Here is a 19,566-nt window from a genome sequence, read left to right as displayed (position 1 = left end):
CAAATATGATCCAACCATCCGTAGGCAGGGGGACCTGTCTCCCTCCCTTTGTAATAATACTGGTTGTATTATTTGTAGTGCCCACATGACTCAATCAGGATTGTGGCTTCATTGTTCTAGGTGCTGTGGGAACAGATAGTAGATATGGTATCTTCCCTGCAGAGTTTACAATTGAGGATGCAAGGTATTCAGCATTCTGATTCAATACAGGAAATCATTTAAGCCTGAAGTCAATGGGGCAAGTCAAGTGTTTAGAGACAAGCAAGCACTTTAGCTTTTTGCCAGAGGGGGGTAGAGTTCTTAGAAGTAGGGCTTTCAAATTATTTAAAAAATTAATCACAATAAATTGTGAGATTAATCATGATTAATCACAGTTTTAATCACTCTGTTCAACAATAATATAATACCATTTAAATATTTTGGGATGTTTTCTATATTTTCAAATATATTTATTTCAATTACAACACAGAATACAAAATGTACAGTGCTCACTTTATATTATTTTGATTAAATATTTGCACTGTAAAAAAGATAAAATAAATAGTACTTTTCAATTCACCTCATATAAGTACAGTAGTGCAATCTATTTATCGTGAAAGTGCAATTTACAAAATGTAGAATTATTTTTGTTACATAACTTCACAATGTAAAATTTTAGTGCCATCGAGTCCACTCAGTCCTACTTCTTGTTCAGCCAATAGCTCAGCCAAACATTTATTTACATTTATGGGAGATAATGTTGCCCCTTTCATTTTTAAAATATCCCCTGAGAGTGAGAACAGGTGTTTGCATAGCACTGTTGTAATCAGTATTACAAGGTTTATGTGCCAGATATTTTAAACATCTATATGCCCCTTCATGCTTCGACCATAATTCTAGGGGACATACTTCCATGCTGATGACGGGTTCTGCTCGATAGTGATCCAAGGCAGTACGGACCAACGCATGCTCATTTTCATTATCTGAGTCGGATGCCACCAGCAGAAGGTTGATTTTCTTTTTTTGGTGGTTCGGGTTCTGTAGTTTCCGCATCGAAGTGTTGCTCTTTTAAGACTTCTGAAAGCATGCTCCACACCCCGTACCTCTCAGATTTTGGAATGCACTTCAGATTTTTAAACCTTGGGTCAAGTGCTGTAGATATCTTCAGAAATCTCACATTGGCATCATCTTTGCATTTTGTCAAATCTGCAGTGTTCTTAAATTGAACATGTGCTGGGTTGTCATCCAAGACTACTATAATAGGAAATATATGGCAGAATGTGGGTAATACCACAGAGCAGAAGACATACAATTTTCCCCCAAGGAGTTAAATCACAAATGTAATTTACACATTTCTCACTGTATACTTTGTATTCTGTGTTGTAACTGATATCAATACATTTGAAAATGTAGAAAAAAATCCAAAAATATTTATAAATAATTTCAATTGGTATTCTATTTCAATTGGTATTCTATTATTGTTTAACAGTGCTACCAAAACTGAGATTAATCATGATTAATTTTTTAATCAAGTTAATTTGTTTTGAGTTAATCGCTTGAGATAACTGCAATTAATTGACAGCCCTACTTAGCTCCTTACAAGATCAAGCCTGGAGGGCCTGATCCAAAGTCCTTTACATTCAATGGGAGTCTTTCCATTGACTTAAATGGGCTTTAGATCAGGCCCAAAAGAAAAATTTTCATAAGTGCCTTAGAAGCTAAAGTCTTCTTGAAAGTCAATGGCACGGATGAAAGTTTTACCCTTCGAGCCTGATTTAGCACTGTACTTAAGCACATGAGTAACTTTAAGCATGTGAGTCAATGGAATTACTCACATATCTGTTTAACTTCAAGCACACACAAGTATTTGCACAACTAGGGCTTATTTTATGATAAGATTCAACAAGTGAGTTACAAACATTCAGAGAAAAGGAGAATATAGAAAGATGGTAACTGTAATAAGATTACGATTACATAAACAAAGTATGTGCACAGCTTGACGGTTCCAAATAAAAAAATCATGTTCTATAAATAAATAATTGCAAATCAGCTATTTCAAACTGTCCCTCAACTTAGCCATTGCATTTCAAGTGGAAGTTGGTAGGAGTGCCAAATTTCTGACCATCATGATTTCAAACAATATTGAAAACAAATGTATTGTAATAATTGTAAAACAGCATAACATATACAGAACAGAAATAAAATACCACATTAGGTTTTCAAACTTTTTTCTACAATCATGAGGGCTAGGAATACTTTTTTTAAAAGTGAGAGAGATAACTGAGATTCTCACATAATCACATGATTCCAGAAGCTGAGGCTTGAGCAAAAAAAGCAAACACCAAAAATCATGAGACTTGCGATAAAAGAGGAAGAGTTGGGAAAGCTAATAATCTATCCCATAAGTCCTTCCTTCACATTTGTTTATGGCCATTCCCTTTCCCCTGACTATGTTCTGTCTGGTTTAGAGCTCAATGCAAAAGAAGCATGTTGAGCTAAAACACTAAGTCTCAGCATCTGTACAGAGGCTTCTTCATAGTGCAGGACAATGTGCATTGTATTCAGCAATGTCCTGAATGAACTGAGAGTGTGTAAAATGTGCTCCCTACAATCTGAATTATGGGGTGGGGGGGTTTTGTCCGGGGAAGAAAAGGAGCTGTGGCTCCTTTAAAGATATTACCCATTCTTTTGGGTCAAGAGGAGAAGGCAAAGGGGCATCACCTGGGCTAGGGCAGACCAGAAGGGGCTCAGGTGGGCCAATGGCCCATGTGCACCTGGGGGAAGGAGGGTTTTTATATACTGTTCCCTCCAGATGGAGCCTTCTTTCACCCTAAACAGCAGTTCCTACCTCCCACCCACAGTATCAGAATAGGACCAGGATTTTTAGTCTCTGGTGGGCATTGTGCTTTTTGCCTTTTTAGGGACTAGGAAGGAATTTTTCTGTCACCCTCTGATTGGCTGAGGTGGGTGGGATTTTTCAGCTTCCTCACAGCAGTTCAGGGACCTCTGATCAGGAGATTGGGTTCAAGTTGCTGCACCTTAGCAGGTGGCATGTTTCCAGTGCAGGTGATAATTCCATTGGGGTTCCAGTTCCCTGACAAACTGGACTTTGAAGGGGACTTATGGGAAAGCATCTCCTATAGAAGCTGGGGAAGGACATTGGGGCTCCTAATGTCTGGGGTACTCAAGGAGATAGTCCCCTCTCCCCAGCCCATTGACCCACATACAAAGGGAAAGCAGTGGGCTCCCAGTAATGGGCAGAGAATGGGTTGGAAATAGGTGGAAACAATTAAGGAAATAATGATAACCTGCACTGTACAATGTATCCCGGGGTATTCCCCGATGAGTTAATAAAGCTGTGATGTAATTAAACTACATCACCTTGTATCTTGTCTTTTTTTTGTGTGTGGGTGGGAAAATGGAGTGTAGGTGTTTAAAAGATCTGTGCGTGTATTGTCTTAATAAAACTAATTTTTAGATCAATTGTTAACAGAAAACTGACTTCTGCATTGTTTGTTTTGCTTCTAAAAACTGCCTTATGCTATTTTAAAAACAAAAATAAGGCTGTGGGTCACCGACCAGGGAAAAGCCTCAATGAAAGAGGGAACCTCACTGGTTTAGACTTAGCCCCTTCTTTCCTTGTTGCTACTTGCAGAGCTGTTTCCTTCAATATTTCTTTACATGTCCCCCAATTCCAAAATGTTTTTTTTAAAATGTGTAGTTCATGTTTTAGTTCAGTGCAGTAACTACAAATTATGGGTCAGATCCAAAGCCCACTGAACCAATGGGAGCCTTTCAACTGACTTCAATTGCTTTTGAATCAAGCCCTATGTGCAGAGTGGTCATTTTAAGGATTCTGATCTTCTCCAATCATCAACCAGGAGTAGCATCTTACTCCACTTTGCTTAGAGATGAGCTGGAAAAAAAAATAGGCATAATTATTTTAATTTTAGAAATTCAAGCCTTGTCCACTCTTTACTCCCTGGGCAACTGGAAAGGTGGAAGTCTTCCCATTGAATTCAGTGGACTTTGGATTGGGTCTTTACATTACAAAAGGTAGAGTTTCACCTTCCATACACAGTCTGATCTAATTCTTCCTAAGTATTTTTCCCTGAAGTGTATTTTCTCATCATCATTTTCTCTATTCTGTGCAACAAACTTTCAGTATTACATCATCTGTCATCTTTCCCCCATCCCTTCTGTATTGTTTATTTACTTCAGTAGAATGTTCTGGTAATTAAATAGATATACATAGCTAATACCACTTATGCTTGTTAACAATCTCCATATTGTCCACACCAGAAATGAAACTATACCTGTCAGAGACTGGCTATTTCTATTTATCTTTCTGGGCTGAAATCAGTCTTTCCATCTTTCAACTTGTTGAGATAAATTATTGATCAGACCATTCTTCTCCTACCCTGATACTCCACCTCCTCTTTAACAAGCCGTGTATTATGTGCTACTGAACAGCTGAATTCTTGTGTTCATTTTTCACTCTTATGATTCAGTTTGGATTCACATTAACTTGTGAATTTTATATCCATAGTAAAGACCTTTCCAGCATTTTGTTGATGCTTAAGGGTCTCCTGTTTTTATCTCTGTTGAGCATCCTGCTTTAGTTGATGGCAAAAATGTTCATTAGACAACACTGTTCTCGCCATCCTTTTAGCCACCCTAAGCTTATGCTTTCTATAGCAGATAAAAGCACGAGTCAAAATAGTATGTCCAAACTGCTACTCTCCCTGCCTTTGAACACACAAATAAAAAAAAGATTTTGAAGCCAAAGAAATATGCTGGGAGTCTACATTTTTCTGTGATTAAGCTAGAGCCTCTTGTCTACTTAGATCAATTGTGTTAACATTTCCATTACTGATAAATTCATAACAATTATAATGTCTGTACCACCTTTAATCAGATAATCTCAGAGTGTTTTATAAACATTAACGAATTAAGCCTTGTGACACTCCTGTGAGGCACGTATATATATAAACTATTATTATATAGTGAAAGTAAGGCACAGGGAGACTTTAAATGATTCTTCAGCCTAATTTTTTGAGGCAGCTTAGCTTTTTCTATGATGGTAACTTTAAAGGTTTAACAACCAATTCTTCCACGCTACCACTGAAACCACATACAGCAAATTAGAGAGTTGGTTGCATCTTAGTTGTGGGCTGCTAATGTATTATAAACTGCATACGTACCTTTAACTAGCTCTTTCATCATAAAGTGACTCTCTACCTTTAACTTTGTGAGAGATTTTCTCTTTGATGTTTATTCCTTATTTTGCATAAATTGTTTTTCAGTTCTTAATATCTGCCATTTAATGCTCTGTCATTGTCTGTCAGTTGTTCTATTTTTATCATTAATTCAATGATGTCTGTTTTATTTTCCAGTTACTTGGGCCTTTAACTGTTTGCAGGAGGGGTTGCCATCAACCCTCAAAAGCAAAGTGTGAAGAGCATATTGCAAAGCCTTTTTTACATTTATAAACCCAACACAGACTTTGAAAATTTATATTATGAGTTGGTTCTATTAATTCATTTAATAAACTTAGTTTTGGCTCCAAGTAGTATGTTCCTGGAAATCTGCAAAAGGAAACACTTAAACAGAAGAGAGATCAGTAGTTATAGAGAATTCAGCCATCACTATTAAAACATCAGAATTTTTCACACCAATACTTCCTTTTCTAAACATAAGGAACACTGACTTTTAATAGCAACCTTTGTATCTACTTTTATCTATAGTTAAACCTGTAAGCAAAAGTTTAAAAATAGTTACCTATTTTTAATATAGGTTTCAAAGTAGCAGCCGTGTTAGTCTGTATTCGCAAAAAGAAAAGGAGTACTTGTGGAACCTTAGAGACTAACAAATTTATTTGAGCATAAGCTTTCGTGAGCTACAGCTCACTTCATCGGATGCATTTATGCTCAAATAAATTTGTTAGTCTCTAAGGTGCCACAAGTAATCCTTTTCTATTTTTAATATTGTCTCTCTATTAAGTCAAAGTAGATGACAACTATTGTATTTGTTTTAAATCTCTATTGCAGAGTTATTTGTATATAGCATAAATAGAGCAGGACACTCTAATCTCCTAGATTGACCCAGAAGCGGTTCATAGAAAGCCTTGTGCCCTCCTCATGATTTTCTATTAAACAGAGTAAATGTTTTAAGGCCACCAAGATAATTTTACCATTTTTACTAAATGGCTACACCGCCTACCTGCATTGGGGAGCCTATTTTTCAACACAATTTTCTATGCATTTTCTTTCTTTATTATACATAGCTGTTTATAAATGTCTGTGAAGTTTAAATTTCTGTTGGAAACTCGTTTACCTACTAGCTAGGTCTGACAACAGGTGAAACTTATGCTTGTTTCTGCAGTATCTTACCATGCCCTTAAACTCCCTCCCTTGCTTGAGAGTGGTTACCCTTCCCAAAGGAGAGGTGAAACAGCAATGTATTATCTATACTTTCTAAACATTGCAGATATTGAAGAAGACTGTACCAAGAGGAGATGGCAGGTTTTGAAATGTCCTTGGTTCATTTCATGATAGCTCCCAGACACATCCCTAAATATACAGGAGACATTTGTACAAGAGACTGTTCCAGATATTCAGAGACTGATTCAGAGAGATGCTGAACAAGGTGTTGCATTCCTTAACACCCATCAACTTCAATGTGACTTAAGGGCAGTCTTGAGCATTTTGCAGCATCTGACCCTTTTGTTGTGGGAAGGGCCTTTATTAAAGACTTCCAAATAAGACTTCTTAGTATGGGGAAGCCTTTGAGAGTTGCAAAAGTTGCTCAGCTCTAAGATTCTACAGTGCTATGAAGACCCATACACCATTCAGAGGATGCTTCCTTATTGCGGAGCCTGCAAATATGTTCACCCTCTGCAGAGTAAAACCCAGAGTGAAAGATTTCCACATATGGTAGCTGAGTGTTCTTCAGCAATGTGGTATTCTTGGTAATTCCTTCCTTCTATGGTTTCAGTTATATCTGTATATGACAAAACTCTGCTGAGCTGTTTAATCGTGCGCTCTGCAAATTTCACAGGCAGAGCGCCAGCCACTTAATTGCACCAATTATTATTCAAGCATTAGCACCTATTAGTCTGCACTTTTTTTTAAGGGGTTCAATCAGCATTCAGATCTTGTTTGCTTGGCAGAATGTCATAGTGGCTTTCAAAATCTGGCAAAAAGCCAAGAAAAGAGCCCACTTTTGCCACTGGGACAGCTAATCCAGACAGCATTATCGATCAAACTGACACATGCCTGCCAAAATGGTTGAAACTATGTTATGGGGAAAAACAGGAATCTGAAGCTCCAGTATTTCCCCATGCTAAACCTACCAAACGATGGAGATCCAAATATGAAATCCATATTTATATGGATAATATGAGTCTATATTTACAAGTATACTCTTGGGATTTGAGAGAGAATAACATATATTTAATGCTGCAACATTTAAAAAAAATATAAGAGACCATGGTCAGGAAATTCAGAAGAAACTTCCTGTATAGGCTTAAGTCCAAGCTTTGATCCTGGTAACACTGAATCAAAACATCAAGGTTAGACTACTCCCTTACTGGTGAAGAATTTAGAGGTTCAGTTTAGAGAAGAGGTAACTTGCCAACATAATAAAAGCACAATTACAAAAGCACCTGTAGTCATCAGAGCTTCTAAATAAATCTGAATTCCCATCATCAGGCACTGTAGAGGGAACATGAGGGTCATTTAACTTTCCCTACATTGTGGCTGTTGAACAGAGTGTGGTATAAGTAACATAAGGGAGTGGATGTTGTGTGTGAAACACAGAATGATTTTGACACTCCAAAGGCTAGTTTTCTTTTAATGCTGACCTTTTACAAAGCCATCCCACCTGATTTATTATTAATGTGGATGACACCAGAGTAGATTTGGTACCAGTTAACAGCTGGCCTATGGCATAATGTGGCTCAAAGCAAGTTGAGAGAACAAGGAAGGACAAGTGTCAAGTCCCCATTGTTCTGGCTTGCATTTTGCCTGGTAACTGACTGTATCTATCCACAGGTCGCAAAGCAGATCAGCCATCATTTCTTTTCTCCACCAACTGTGACAGCTTCTCTACAGGGCACCGCGAAGCTTAGTATAACCATGTGGAGCAGTATGTTAACAACTTTTAGTGCCTTACTTTATGAACATAAAATACCATTTTGGACTAGCAGATGAGCAGCTCATCTTTCTGATTATAGAGCTTCACAGAGCATATGACAGGTTTCAGGGTAGCAGCCGTGTTATTCTGTATTCGCAAAAAGAAAAGGAGTACTTGTGGCACCTTAGAGACTAACAAATTTATTTGAGCATAAGCTTTCGTGAGCTACAGCTCACTTCAAATGCATCCAAATGCATCCGATGAAGTGAGCTGTTGCTCACGAAAGCTTATGCTCAAATAAATTTGTTAGTCTCTAAGGTGCCACAAGTACTCCTTTTCTTTTCACAGAGCATATGCTAGTGTTAAATGCTCATTGCATAACCTTGACAGAGAAATCAGAATGTCTCTTACTGTTCCTGTTTCCCAGACTGGCTAGCTTCAACCTCTGGATGTACTGGATAGCTAATTATTAATGGACTTTTACTGACTGATATTCTGAATCGATCACCCTTCAGTTGCATGATGGAAGAAATGAGAATAATATAGAAGTGAATTTACCTACGGATGGGAGAATGCACTTTGCTTCATTTCCGTCCCACTGGAGCATCATGAGTTTGAAAGTTCAATTTGAATTGGGTTTGTGGGCCACTTAAATACTCAGGGGAGATGGGGAACTGGTGTGGGGGTGGGGGAGGAGCAGCATAGCAGGGGAGAGGAAAAATATAGTAAAACAAACAAACAAACAAACACAAAAACTCCCACAAAACCCCCAAAGACAGAGAAATTGTGAAAAAAGGAGCAGAGAAGGGGGGAGAAACACTCTAGTTTAAAAGGTTTCACAGTAGCAGCCATGTTAGTCTGTATCCGCAAAAAGAAAAGGAGGACTTGTGGCACCTTAGAGACTAACAAATTTATTTGAGCATAAGCTTTCATGAGCTACAGCTCACTTCATCGGTTGCATGAATTTGTTACTCTTTAAGGTGCCACAAATCCTCCTTTTCTTTTTTGAAATTTAAAAATGAAAGGAATACAGAATATAACGCTACATCCCACACTTGTGACAGCTGAGAGTTTTTGGGTGGATTTTCCATCTCTAAAATATAATACAGGCTTCTCTTCTGCTAGAAAAAGCACTGAACAAAAGTTAAAATCACCCATGAAAAGTTGTGTGAACCTCAAATAACTTTGCAAATTCAAAAGTCAGTGAGAGCGATTCACCCATTCCTATACATAATTCTTGGAACACTAGACAGGAAACACTTTTAAAAATACCTCCTCTTGTCACTCCCCATAAAACTAGAGCCTCACATATCTCCAGCCTCCTAGCCCCTTCTATCTTCCCATTCTCTAGATCCCTAACACACACCAGTATGCTTTGCACTTACAAAGCCGGGCCAGTACCCTCACACATTATCCACGTTGTCTCAGACTCTGGATCCACCTCTACATTTTCTCCTTCAGCCAGCTCCCTTCCATTTCTCCTGCACACAAGGCTTGACTCATGGTTTGTCTCCATAATGGCGATAACCAAATCAAGGGAAAAAGGACAGGGACTGGTAATAAAATAGACAAGTCACGGCAGAAAGGAAGCCTGGGATAGGAGGAAGGTTTTGGACACAGAAAAGAGGCAGGGTGAGTCAGGACTGAACTCCAGACATGAATGCCAACCTTCCTGGTTTCCCAGCACCCAGAATCCCTTCTCTCCATCACAGAGCATTGTGTTTAGTGACTCCCTCAAATTCTTAGGAAGTTATCAAGTCCTCTGGAGACATGAACCTGAAAATTAACCATTTTTGTCTTCACTGAACATCACTGCATCCAAAAAGGCTGACTCAGTTGAACTGCTGAAGATTTCTACTTTCAGGGCTTTTCAGAAGCTGGCATCAGGGATGCCTGTGATTGTAATCTGTAGTTCTAAAGCATCTGAAAAAATGTTAGATAATCCGTCTGAGTATTAAAGTGAGGTAATTTATCGTGCCCCAGTGGGCATGAAAATGAAAACTCACATGAAAATTCAAAGTTTGTCGGAACAGTCCAGTCCATCCATGTATATTTTTACACCTTGCCCATACACACACTGCACATATGTAATTATTATTAGTAGTAGCAGTTAAGTGCTAAAAATATGCTCAGTGCTGCATAAGACACAAAATAGTTTACAATGTAAATCAGAAGACAGTGTAGACAGGACAGCAAGGGGAGAAATAAAAAGTTGAAAATAACTGTATACATACTGTCCTCGTGAATCATGCTGAAATCCTACGAAGAGTCTCATGTTATTTTAATAGCACATAGTCAGAAAGTATCATCAATTGTGGTTCACAAAAGGGCATGTCAGTGGCATCTGGGAAATGCCTTTTCTCAGAAAAGGAAGGTTGAAAAAATGTAAGAGAAAAAAAGAAGCTCCTTTTCTGTTAGTATGTCCCTGTAGTCACAGGCTTTTTATTTGCAAAATTTTCTCTTTAGGTCCCTTTTGCTCAGTAGCTACCAACTATGAGGTCTTACAGGGTAAAATGTTCAAGTGAGTTAGGAGCTTAAGTTCCATTGACTTTCAATGAGACTGAGTGTTCCAAATGACATTTGAGAATGAAATTTAAGCTCCTAAATCACATAGCCTTTTTGAAAATTTTACCTCACCGAAAGTTAATCTTAATCACCTAAGTGACTTTTGAAAATTGAATGTAAATTCTTTTAAAGATTCTACCCACAGTGTATATGGCATTTTTGTAACATGGCCAATCATCGTCCTGGATGAAGGTCACACTAGTACATTTATTTAATTTACTATAGGTCTACAATTCACTATTTTCATGGGGATTAACAATAGCTATGTTAATTATTGATAGCTTATCAAAACTATTAAGAATGCTTCTAACTGTTCCTATCAGTGGTGTCCTTGTCTTTCCCCATTCTTTCCTGTTGATTGTTACACCCATTTGCTGCACTTTGTCTTAAATTAGATAGCCCATGTCTCAATGACTGTACTGTGTGTTTGCTCGGTATCTAGAACAATAGGGCCCTGATCCTGAAAAGGGAGCCTTCTGTAATAATAATCCTGCAGAAGAATAGCAAAGACTTTATTCACTAAATCACCCAGCTCCCCTTGCATGTTATTTCAAATTTCTTATGCGTTTTTTGATTGGCCAGGGTGGGAGAAAGAAAGAACAAACAAACAGACGATGACCTTTATGAGTAAAACATCTAAGCATAAAAAGATTAATCAACCCCCGTCAGCCAGTCACTAAATCAAATAAGAGCTTTTCTTGTACTTTTAAAGCTCAGATTTACAGTCAGGCAAATTGTGTAAAAAGGCTGGTAATACAGTGACGCCCAAAGCCACTGGGCTTTAGAAAGCTGACAGTTGCTCTAAAATAGTCATTAAACAACCTCCAGAAGAGACTCATCAGCAGATGCCCCCAGGTGAAGGAGAGAGAAAGCAGAGAGAATGAAGGAGAATCTAACATCTTGGCATGACTGAATTAAACAGAGCATATTATGCTGATTTTCAGAGTCAGCCCAGTAATTTAATTTTCATAGCAGTTCCTTTGATTGTAGCAACCATTTTATGAAACATTTATAAAACTTCTTTTTTTTAATGTAGCACCGATCTCTTTTCCATTTCATTAAGAAAAAAAATCAGCATGTACAAATTTGCTGACCATTAACTCTGTAAATGACAAAAACAAATGAAAGATTATTTTTAATGCAGTGATGTTGTTGTGGATAGATGGTAGCCACTTGGCACAATAATCTCAGCACAAATGGGAAAAGATCAATAAACTGTACATGGATATTACATGTCATATAGTAAAGTCATCTCATAAATCAGAAATTAGGCTAATATATATGTGTGCGCACATATACTGTTTTTGTATGTAACTGTAGTTATACATATATTATATACTCCATTGGGCCTGATTCTCTTCTTGCTTATGCTGGTGTAAATCACTGAGCTCAAATGAGTTAATATCTGCATAAAACTGATGTAAGCAAAAGGAGATTTAGGTCTTACTAGAGCTGGTTGGAAAACTGATTTAAAAATATATCACAAAAAGTTTTGAAAATTTCAAAACTCATTTTTATTATCCAGGTTTAGACAGGAATGGGGTTTTTGTTGATCTGATTATTTTTCACAAAAATTTGTATTAAAAATTTCAGGTTTTGTTTTTCTTCTTCCTCTTTTACCCTGCCCAGTTATTCCCTTTTCCTCCTTTCCCACAAACATTTTTCCAGTTTGCTAGTGAAACACAGGGGCAGAGGAAAGAAGAAAGGAGAAACATGGCTGCTGGGAGGGAGTGGTCTTTATATTTTTAATTTTCTGGTGTAATTGAAATAATAGACATTTTCAAAAAATCCAAAATTTTCCACTACAGTTTTGAAAAAATCAGTTTTTCAACAAAATTATTTTAGTTGAAAAACTGTTAACCAACTTTACAAGAGCTGGGTGAAACATTCAGCTCTGACAGAGACTTCCTGTGTGATATCTGGCACATCACCTCATCTGTTTGTGCCTCAATTACTCATCCATAAAATGGGTATAATACTACTTTTCTCTATCTTGTGACACTTTGCCAGTAAAGATACACTGTACACAATGTATCACAATTTTTATTTAATTAAATATTAATTGTAAGGCATATTAATTATAAGGTTTACACTTAGAATAGATGTTAAATAATATAAAACTCTCTATATATGCTCTCTATATACCTGTAAATCTGCACACAATACACCACTGACTGACATAACTATGCTGGCTGAAGTCTGTAGTTTAGATCTATCCTTAGATTGTAAACTTTTTGGGCAGGGACAGTCTTTTACCTTGGGTCTGTTCACTATCTTAAACAATGGAGCCCTGATTTCATTTTGTGCTTTTAAGTGCCACTATAATATAAACAACAAACAAGAGTATAAATACAATATGCTAAATGTAATAGAATGCAATATAAATAACAAACCATAGGTCATTTAACTTTACTTTCATCGGTTTCTCCATCTATAAAATGAGAATAATACTTACCCCCTTTTAAAACACTTTGAGGCCAACACATGAAAGGTGCTATAATTGCAAAGTACCATAAATCTACAGTATATTCATTTCTGCCAGGTCAGTGTTACACTGATAGCAGCCTAATGGACATATAAATTACATTATATATTGTGATTATTTTTTGCTGTCTCTCTTTTCACTTATTATATCCTAATAATCTGAAAAGCCATGTCAGTTACATTTAGAAAATGTTTATTAAACCTGAATAAATAGCCAGCAATTCTCTTATTTTTATTATAGCATATTATACACTGCAATTACATCTTTTGAGCATGTGTATAGAGTTTTATATTGTTTAACATCTATTCCAAGTGTAAACCTTACAATTCATATGTAGTAAAGTGCCTACCAATTACAAATTAAATTGCTGTGTAAGAGTACTTTTCCACAGAAAATTCCAGGAGCGTTTACATAAAGTTTCTTCATCTAACAAACACAAGCACTTTCTCTAATTACATCAAACACATTAACCCTTTATCTCCTGTTTTAATTAGTGGATTTAAGTAGTAAACAAAATTGATTTTCCCATAAGTAAATTAAAAAATTCACGCTATAGTCTAGAAAGCTGTTACATGGAGCTACGAATTTTGTACATCACAGCAAGGTAAATGTTGTAAAAGGCAGCGTATCACAGATTTCACTGTACAGATAAAAGGCAAAGCACAGCACTATCTTTACAGACAGAGTTTCAGAAACAGAAATTTGTATTAATTTCTGTCCTATATTTCCCACAAGAAATGTGTTTTTGCAGAATAATTCATTTTTGTATCAAAGATGATTCTGTATGCCACTAAGACAACACATTTTTTCAGAGAATCTACACAGATGGGCTGATAGACTGCCACATAACTGAGAAACTGAAATTTATAAAACAAAACTTCCAAACAACCCCAAAACAATGCTCACAAATTCCTGGTGCAGTACAGTTAGGCACAATGTTCAAATAAGGCAGAATATTTTGCCCTATGTCAGGTGGGGATTTAATTAGAGAACCAACCGGGAGGGGGGGGGGATACCACAATAGTTTATTTTACCATTTCCTAACCATTCCTTTCAAAGGTTAGCAGACTGAAAAAAGCACAAACACCAGGAAGTTCAATTATGTAGCATATTGGGCTCTACTTTTTCAAAAGTTTAACCTCTGTTGCTAGTCAGATTTAAAAAAAAAAAAAAAGCTGCTGGCCCCAGTATTTCCTGCAGTGTTATTTTTGATCGAAAACTTTGTGGATGTATATGATATTTCTGAGAGCCTATTGGCAGCTAAGCATCTCTTGCTGTAGTCTCCATCATTATTTGCCTGTCTTGTCTATTAACGAGCACTATCATCCCATCGTAGGATGACAGCTGCAACACGTACTCAGGCGCAATAAACAGCTAAATGAGGCGCACAGCAATTTCACTTGTCACCAGAGCCCTCGGCACGACTGGCTGCACAGCTTGATGCATAAATTCATGAGGCTGTTGCATATGATGGAGTATGCCTGGCTGAAAGAGGTGATGGATAGCAGGGCAGCTAAAAATGGCCATCACCTTGACTCTGTCAGGACATTTTTTAAACCTACCCTACTAGCGCTCTTGCATTCTTTCTTGGCCACTATCCCTGAGCTAGAGGCTCTTTCAGGTACTGATTTGAGACTTTTCTTTAATAAAGGTTTTTGAGCCTAAAGTCAAGTTTCTTCTGTTTGTTGCTAGGTCATATAAATGCAGTACATAATAATTTCATTTATGGTAAAACTGCTCTGAAATAATCATATAATTGAACACAAAGAAGTAATAAAGTTAAACGCTAACAATAGAAAGTCTCAATTTTCTGAAAGAAGTCTAAAATATGCTGGTTTTAAAAATTATATATAGACACAGATCAAAATAATATATTTCATGAAATATATGAATACATAAATAAAGCAACTTTTGAAAAAATCTGTGGGCAGATTCAGTCATTACACTGTGGAAACTGAAATCCCAGTACAAAAATGTATATAGTTCAAAATAACATTCCAGTGCACACTGCTGGATGTAAGTTAATAATGCATTTTCTAATTAACCAATAGAATTGAATAAAGTAACAGTCCATGAATTAACTTGTGTCTAAAAAAAAGCTATTTGGGGGGTGATTGGGTGTATGAAAGACAGAAAAAACCCATTTGAACCAACTTACTGGGCTTTCCAGAATTAACATCAGAACGCCAGTTGCCAAAGGTGCAGTATTTGATGTCCCAGTGAAATGTGTTACATCCCCTCCATCTATGTTACTGTAAGTCACCTAAGGAAGACAAATATAAAGGCAACAAAATCAATGAGGCAGTATTCTGAAAAGCTTTATGCATTAATCTCTATCACACAGTGAAATATACACCACTCCAAGGGAAGGAAGTCACTTGTTCTCCAATAAAAAAAGAAAACCCTTGGTAATAAGCAATTAATAAAGTTGTCATTATTAGTTATGCAACTATGAATCAGTGTTCACAATAAAGATGACCTTTTTCATAGTTTTACATATCTATGATTTAATCCCATTTAAAAAATCACTAGTATGTTTAAGTTTTTACAAGTATTCTGATCATTTTCTGAACATTGAATTTAAAAAGGGGGGGAATTTATTCTAGGCTGTACAAGGAATGATCTGGGAGCAAATTCTCTGCCCCTCCCCCTTTTATTATTCAGAACCTTTCCCATTCAGTCTCAACCTCAATTTTGAGTACTTCAAATTCCCCTTACTGATATTTGTATATTTTGCTTTTCTACGCTGATAATTTTCTTTCTTCGGCATCTCCTATATCAGTCCAGACACTTAGGGCTTGTCTACACTGGCATGCTAAATCAGCTTTGCTGTGATCAATACAGCATAATTGATTTAACGGGTCTGGTTAAGATGCGATAAGTCAATGGCAGTACGCTCTCCCCTCGACTTCAGTACTCCATCTACCCGAAAGGCAGAAGCTAAGTTGGCAGGAGAGCATCTCCTGCTGACATCGTTCAGAATAGACACCGCATTAGGTCAATGTAAACTACATCACTCAGGAGGGTGATTTTTTCATGCTCTGAGTGATGTAACTTGCATCAACTTAATTGGCAGTGTAGAACAGGCCTCAGATATAGTTTCCTCCCTTCCAGCAGATGGAGACCGTACACTGCAACTTCATTGATGATGTCATCCCTAGTTAAAAATAAAAACAAAAAAGGGGGGAGGCACTAACTTCAACAGCAGACAAATCAATGGCTTCATAAACTCAGTTTGATACTTGTAGTCCTAATCTATGTAAAAGACAATAGTAGTGCAAAAAATAGAAGAGAAGAGAAGAGAACCTGGATTGCCCTTGAAAAAAGAAAATTATCCCATTGTCTTTGATTCTCCACCATTCCAAAAGCATAGTTACAAACTGCAGACTGCTCTCCTTCTAAGCACTGATTCCACTGAAGCCTGACCATCAAGGTCAACATTTTCAAACTTAGGTGCCTGAAGTTAGTTGCCTGAATTTTAGACATGCTGAACTCCCATGGAAGTTAATGGCACCTCTGAAAATTTAGATGCCTAAATATGGATTTAGGTGATTGATTTTAGATATGGTATAGTGCCATATTGTGGTCAAAAATCTATTCATAAAAGAGGTAGGAGGAAGTAGTCTACAGAAGAAGGAGGCATACCAAGTTTCAGGATTCTCTGAGTAAGATACAAAATACAGACTCATGCAGTGTAATAATTAAATAAAACCATTTCATTGAAATCTGAGACTCCCTTCTTCCCCCAAGAACACAACGTTAGTCACTGAAGCTGGAAAATGTTGGCCTAACTCACTAGAGTGTTTGGAAAAAGCATGAAGCAAAACCCAAGTGGTTGCTTTCCAGATTGTCAGGAAAGAAGGATCTGCAACTATGTAGTATTGGAGTCCTAAGGGAACCAGAGCTGTTTCTACTTGTCATGTATTTATATCAGCTGGTAGGAGAGTGGATTCTCAAGCAAGTGATCTTGGTCTGCTAGCAAGCCCCTTATGTATATGAAAAATTACATCAACTGCTGGCAGTGAAGGCCTACTGAATGTTCTACCACAGTGGTTCCCCGACTGTGTACTACAGCCCCAAATGGGGTTGTGCCATTGGCAGATGGAGACATGGAGATCCCTAGTGTGCATAGGACACTATTTTGCACTGCACAGAGTGACTTCAGGTGTATGGTGTATGCAAGGTCATGATGCATGGAGGATGCCATTTTCGCTGTACAAAATGGAATCCTCCATATAGCATGATATCTCAGGTACTATATGTATAAAATCAAAATGGCATGCTCTATCTGGCATGACCTCACACATATGGTGCATGTGAGGTCACACTGTGTGGAAGACACCATTTTGCTCTACAAAATGGCACCCTCCATGAGGCATGGTGTCACACATATGATACATGTAAGGTCACACTGTGCAGAGGATACCATTTTGTTCTTCAAAATGGCATCCATCATGCTGTCTGGGGTACCAAGAGGAAATAATTAATTAGAATACGGTTGTGCTGGCAAAAAGTTTGGGAACCCTGCCCAAACCACTGGCCTAGCCTACAAGATTGGCAAAAGATGTGTTTAACGTAGGAATTGCAAACTTCCAAATCAGGCATAGATGAGAAGTGTAATTCCTAATCCCTGAAAATAAAATAAATCCTCAAAGTGGTTTGTGAGGGTTTCTGGCCCATGTGGATAGGTGCTGGGTATATGAGGTTTACTGGAGTCTGGACTATTGCCTAAGTCTCTGTGGGAATCTGGGACAGAGTTAATGTCTTTTGGGAAATCTTAACTATAAATTGTCTCACTTCCTGGATGTTTATTTACATCTTTAACTATATTTTTTTCCTGGGAATATAATATTAAAGCTATTATGCATTTCTCATTTACTATATCATGTTTCAGTGCCTGAGCAAAGAGAGTCTGTCTTATAAAGGTATAGTAGTATGAATAGCTACATGCAAATTCATGCAACTCAAGAACTTCCCAAATGCTATCAAAACTTATCTACAAAAGGACTGATTTCTCATACTGTGTGTGTATAAAGTTTTTTACAAAGCATCCTTACGCTTTGTCCTAAACACAATCACGCTTCCCACTGAGACATCTGAAGATCAAGCCTAAGGGCCAAATTCTTCTTTTAGTTACATGTTCACCTGTGTAGCTGACAGCACAATTTCCCTTAGGACTCTGATAGTCTATGGACAGCCAGTGCACTGATCTGAGCGCCAGAGTGATGTGCTGCTGTCAACCTGTGAATCAGAGGAACTGCTGCACTCACATTAAGTGAGGAAAAAGATTCATGTAAATTGCCATTGAAACCGCCTCACACCTCTTTCTAGTAGAGATGGGCAAATCTGAACCTCGTGGGTTGAAATTCAACACAAACTTAAATAATGTTTAGATGCCAAGGAGACCGATGCCTTAGAAATACTTAAGACAAGTTGATGATTTATCAAGTTTGCCTTCCACTTAGGACAGACTGAGGAGCAGAGATGGGAAGAGAGACATTGAAATGAAAAAAAATCAAAGTATATACCAACCCCATTTACAGAGTACCCATTTGAGCCAGCTCCACTTTTGGGTGCTTCTTGTATGGCTAATATAGCACATGCTTTTCTCTTGCTAGAAAAATATATTCCAGTTTTTAAATGAAATCAACCTTACCAGGGAAAAAATATAAATTAAAATCACAGGACAAAGTTTCAACAACTCAAATTAATATTGCAATCAGAAAACATTTTGACAGGAACCAGTGCCTAAATTCCACATAGATTGGACATTTTGTAAAACTTAGTACACTGGGAAGTTATTTCCGCAAACTTTTTGTTGTTGTTTGAATTGGTAATGGAGAACATGGGCCACCAAACTGTTAAGCAGGCTGAGAATGTGGGAAACTGTTTTAAGACTACGGAACTGATTTTGGAGCTGCAAACATGAACGGACTCAAATTGAGCCTACATTTGAGTTTCACTTTTGGGAATCTCAGGGAGGAAGTCTGCACAGCAAGGAAACTGCAGACTTTCTTCCTTCAAACAGCCAACTCCTTCTTCCCTGAGCCTTCTTCCATTGCTCTGTTGCAAAACCCACCTTTCCCTTCTTAGTTCCAAGTTCCTCTCCTTTTTACTGTTGCCTAGCTACTAGATTAGCCTATAGAGCCAGCTGTCACAGGAGAGGGAGTGATTCTCTCTGATACTGCCCTGCTGGTGCTGGTGGGAATGTTAGGCACTTCCAGCCAGTTCAGAAGGTCCTGGGGATTTGGAGCTGGTAGGGGCCATATCTAATGCTTCCTCAGGAAAGAAGAGGTGCTAGCCAGCAACCCTCAAAAGCCCTAGTGAGAGGAAGACACTCTGTGCCCATCAGTAGATGTAAGAAGACCACAACCCCTACCTGATGAACCCCAAAGTAATTG

At 37.6% G+C, this 19,566-nt stretch overlaps 1 long non-coding RNA gene across 1 annotated transcript in view; it reads right to left on the bottom strand.

The window, feature by feature from the left end:
• Positions 1-13,001: 13,001 nt before the first annotated feature.
• LOC122459294 overlaps positions 13,002-19,566 on the bottom strand; it is a 193,749-nt gene continuing 187,184 nt past the window's right edge. The window contains exon 4 of the long non-coding RNA XR_006279878.1: positions 13,002-15,428. This is a non-coding gene — a long non-coding RNA (uncharacterized LOC122459294). The remainder of the gene's footprint in view (positions 15,429-19,566) is intronic.

This window comes from Dermochelys coriacea, chromosome 3 (genome assembly GCF_009764565.3).
Source record: "Dermochelys coriacea isolate rDerCor1 chromosome 3, rDerCor1.pri.v4, whole genome shotgun sequence".
Classification (NCBI taxonomy): domain Eukaryota; kingdom Metazoa; phylum Chordata; order Testudines; family Dermochelyidae; genus Dermochelys; species Dermochelys coriacea.
The sequence above is the reverse complement of the archived record's forward strand: the minus strand, read 5'-3'. Positions and strand labels throughout refer to the sequence as shown.